The following is a 5192-nucleotide window of genomic DNA, read 5'->3' on the forward strand; positions in this document are numbered from 1 at the left end:
TCCCCCCATGGTCCCCTCCGCCGGCCCCCACTCCCCCACCCCTAGTACTTACCGGCTCTGAGTCCAGCTGCATCTCCCTGCTGCAGCCACCGGAGACTGCCCGAATTATGAAAGCTCTTCAAATCTTTTCCAAAGATTCAGAGTGCTTTGAATTGATTTGGATCTTTTAATTGGTCCCCTGATTTGATTTGGAATTGGAGATTCAGCCACCGAATTGGGCCAAATCTCCTCCAAATCGAATCAGCACCTGAAGCTTCGCACCACCCTAGTGCTTATTGCTCTTGGGCACACATTTACATGTGCATCCAAAAGCACAGCTGCCATCAGAAAGACTGAACCATCTCTCCAGAAATATCCTATCTCTTGGGGGTTAAGAAAATCTTTAAGTTTGTTCATTGGGATATTTCCCCAACCCTCAAATTGTCAATCATCTCTATTAGCTAACAACTAATTATTAGTGACATCAAAGGATTCTGAGATTCTCTTTAGGTATAAGCCAGAATTCCTTCTACTTAACCAAACCTTGATCTTCTTGACTATGTAATATTGTGTCTGAACCTGCTGTTGCATACCCAGCTACTTCATGAAAATGTAGCTACTGGATTTATTCCTATTAAAGTTGAACACATATATGAACTTGTAGGATCAAATCCTTGGGCTGGAGGTCTTGTCAGAACAAACTCTTTCATAACATTTTTGTACTAGTGTTGCAGTGTTATAGCTGGGATGGTCCAGGTAATGTCTCAGAGGCCAGGCTTTTTATGATATCTTTTATTGGACCAATTATGTAGTTGGGAGAGCTGCTGGACAAGCTTTTGGGCATCATGGGCTCTTCCTCAGGTCAGAGCATCTGATGCCTGAAAATCTGTCTAAGAGGAAGGTATCACAAAAAAGCCTTGCCTCCCATAACATTTCTAATGCTACATGTTTCTGATATGGGCCAAGACTATCACAAGAACAACTTTAAGTTGTTTGGCTTTCAACATATTTTCCCCAAATGGAGCCAGGAAACTTAACTTTGAAAGAATTATACAATCTAAGGGCTCCTATGCATGTTCATGAAGGCTGCTCTGACACACTGTAATTATGCTGCGTTGGAGCAGACTTGATTAATTGAGTCTGCTGGAGCGTGGCATTTACCTCGCTCCAGCAGACTTCAGCGTCTCATGAAAAATGGTGGCAGGGTGCTTTAAGCTGAAGTTAGTTCAGGCTTTAGTTCAAAGCGCCCTGCCACCATTTTTCAGTGCAGGGACGCTGATACCCGTGATGCTCCAGGTGCTTTAATTAGCACAGCTCTTGGATTTTTTTTTGAAAATCACAGCTTTAATTCCTTTTTTAGATATTCCATTCTATATTTCTTACCTTACACCAGTTTTGATATACTTCTGAAGGATGCTGGGGGGCTATTTCCTGTGTGGCATCAATTTATACTGAGTTCAATTTTTTTAAAAAGGGGAAGGGAATTAGAATATTTTAGGGACTTGATGGGACTTTTTTTGCAGTTTGGGTAATAGGGCATTACACAAGACAGAATTCAATGAGAGGAAATGAATTTCTCTTATAATTGATTAGCTATAGTATACAGGATACTATAGAATAGAAATAATATTTTCTGGTTTCAGATCGCTCTGTGATGTGAACCATATGAAACTGATACATAAGAACTAATTTTACTGTTTTTATTTTTTTGTTAAAGAAGCTAACAGGTAGATGGTCTGGATTAAAAGAGATGTGGAACAGGATTTTTAGGAAATTGCATAGTATTAATAAAAATGTAAGCTGAGTTCATATGGTGGTCTGGCTCTTTAAGTGGGGCAGCCAGCCCTGGCATAGAAGCCCATTTGGGAGGGATTAGCTGGAAGTTAAAAGCCCAAACAGGGAGAGAGCAAGCAGCTTTAGTTGGGGAAGAAGCAGTCTGTGGCCCAGAAACAGAGTTAAACTCAGAAGAGCTTGCTTCTAGGGAGAGTCAGAGCTGAAGTGCCCTCCCCTTTGACATGGGAAAAAGCCAAAGGTTTTTGTTTTTTCTTATTTGGTTGTTCATTTAGTCAAAGGTTGCTGTTTGTATTATGGACTATGGTTTGGATTGGCTGAGGGGCTCCTGCATGTAGAATTGGGAATTTTACCCACCCAAATCTCTGTATGTATGCTAAATTATAAGATGCTTCTGAGCATCTAGTATTTGTGTCTGCTGGAAGCAAGCTTATATGTTATGCAAATAAAGGACACCTATGACCACTAAGAGGATTATATAAGCCTCCCTCAGTTAGGGAGGCCACTAGAGGCACTTGTAAACATAACAATGTCATGATGTACACATGAAAATTTCCCTTTGTGAATTTACATGCATGTGAATTTGGGGGGTTTTAAATGAGTTTGTATTTTTGCAAACTAAACTACATTCAGGTGTAGTTCAGTTTGCAACACTGCAACTTGAAACATTGCAGCCATTAGTCAGCTCACCCCCCCAGCCATGGGAGAGGTGGGCAGGTTCTGCAGAAAAAAAGGATTGGATCCTTTACCACTTCTGCCTTTAGCAGGCTCCTGTAGCCCAGAGGCCACCCAGGAACAGGCTGGATTGCCTCTGGGGCAGCACGGGGAGGCAGTAGGAGGGTGTATGGGTGTGCTGGCAGCTGGAGAAGGCAGAGGGGATAGTGCATGGGGTGCAGGGCTACCCAAGTGGACTGCTAGCTTCCCCGAATCCGCCTGGGCTTCCAGAATCCTGTGCACCATCCCCTCCACCTTCTCTGGCTGCCAGCACACCCAGACACCCTCCTGCCATCTCCCCATGCTGCCCCAGGAACAAGCCAGCCTTTTCCCAGGTGGCTCCAGGTGCCCTGCTTCCTGCAGGAGTCTGCTGAAGGTTGAAAAGGTGAGGGGCCCAATCCTTTTTTTTCTGTGGAACCTGCCCCCCTCTCCCATGGCTAGGGGATGAGCTGACAGATTAATGGCACAGATTAATGTCTGCCTGGAGAGGTGGGCTGGCTCTGCCAAAAAAGAAAAAAAAAAATCGGGCTTCTTGGGGCTTCTGCCTTCACCAGGCACCTGTGGCTGCCTGGACAATAACATATATACAGTGACAGAAAAATAAAACGCACCCTTTCAATTAACAACTCACCATTTGAATTTAGGGGGCACAGAATGGAACGCTAAGGATTATCACCCCGTCACATGTACAAGCACTGTAGGTGCATAACAACTGAGTATTGTGTACAGCAAATGAGAAAACAGGGACAGGAGTGCGAGTCAGAGGTTAATAATGAATGTTCCAAGGGAAGACACCAACCAGAGAATACCAGCCAGTGCCCCTTGCCCTTTGAATGAGTCCAGGAAGCCTGTGGATGCTGACCAGTGAAACTCTGCCCAGAGCCATGCATAGAGATGTGACAGGAAAACAACTCCGCAGTTGCTTGCGTTCCCCTTGGCCAGAGCCTCCTTCCTGGTCTAGGAGAGCTGGCAGCAGTAGGCTATTTAAAAGTGGACCTGCTTAGGATCCCCTATCCTGCTAAGATGGTGTGGGGGGTGCCGTGGGGCCTGCTGATGCACGATATGGGATTTGATGAACCACTGGTGTTGTCAAGTTGGGGAAATCTTGATTATTACACAAATCATAGAGAAGAAGGACTGGAAGTTACCTTCAGAGGTCATCTCTTTCAACCCCCTGCCTGAGGCAGAATCATCCTGCCTCTGGATCATTATGTACAGTATCAGTTTCAAACACTATATGACGTGAGCCTGTACCAATGAATTCAATAGATGTTCTAGTTCTAAGGTATTTACTCTGTTATAGCATCTATGGCATAAGAAAATGCATTCACAGATCTCTTATAGCAGTGGGGGCCTACCTTTTGGCAGGTGTGCCACAAATTGAACCCCTGCCTTCCCTAAGTGCTACTCTGATTGACTGTCCCTGCCTGCTCTTCTTCTGTGCCTTATTCTCTCTGCCCCATCTGCTGCTTCTCTCCCTGATCTGCTATGTGATACACACACATGCTGCCTTTGCCACAGCTTATAAGGTGGTTGCAATTTTCAGCCAGCCAGCCAGCTTCAGACAAGCCCCTGAAAAGATATTCCTTATTCACCAAGCAAAGCCTACATGAGGACTAAAGGAGAGTAAATGAGAAGTATAGCATCTGAAGTAGGCTGTCACCTACAAGAGCTCGTGCCTGTTTGAACCACTTGGTTTCTAAGGGTGCCTATACACATGCAGGGGGGCTGCTCTGATGCACTGTAATTACTCAAGTCTGCTGGAGCATGGTAATTACTCCAGTGTGACATGTATCAACGTCCCCACATGGAAAAATGGCATTTAACAAGCTTTAGTTAAAGCATCTCCACTGCCATTTTTCAGCGCGGGGATGCTGATGCATATGATGCTCTGGGCACTTTAGAGTGGCTCTTGGAGCCACTATAATTAAATTACCCCCTCCCACTCCTGGAGCAAATCTCTAAAATGTCCTAAGGTAGTACCCTTCCCTGCCTTCTGCAGAACTAAAGTGAAGAGGGCCCCTCCCTCACACTTGTTTTTGCACTTTCTTCTCCTTTCCTGATAGCTATACCAAAGCTTTGACTGCTGGCCATGAGAAATAGCAGTATACATGAACTGCTGCTTTAGCTATGCATGAGCATTTGTTGATGTGGTAGACGGTAGGTACAGATGCTGCAAAGTTATCATGAACGTGAGTTCATAACAGGTGGTTTGCTAGGATTTTCAGAGCTGGCAGTCCAGGTAACTGGCTATGTCTACATGAGATGCTGACTGTGCAGTTGTTACTGTGCAGTCATCTAGTACTTGCCTGTAGCATCTGTGAACAGCTTTTTGGTGATGCTGACTGCACATTGGCTCGTTTCTAGTGCATGGAGCTTGTTACTACTGTGCAGCAGTGTCGCATCATGCTTCATGCTATGTGACACTATTGTGCAGTGATAACAAGCTACTTGCACACTCAGCGTCTCGTGTAGATGTGGCCGCTCTGAGGTAATTCTGTTGTTTTTAGACCATCAGTGTAGAATGTTAACCTGAATTGTTTCATAGTTTCATAGTTACTAGGGTCAGAAGGGACCTGAGTAGATCATCTAGTCCAACCCCCTGCCATGGCAGGAAAGAGTACTGGGGTCAAACGACCCCAGCAAGGTGTACATCTAACCTCCTCTTAAAGACCCCCAGGGTAGGAGCCAGCACCACTTCTCTTGGA

This window comes from Gavialis gangeticus, unplaced genomic scaffold, assembly GCF_001723915.1.
Source record: "Gavialis gangeticus isolate Ggan-Ray unplaced genomic scaffold, GavGan_comp1, whole genome shotgun sequence".
NCBI lineage: Eukaryota > Metazoa > Chordata > Crocodylia > Gavialidae > Gavialis > Gavialis gangeticus.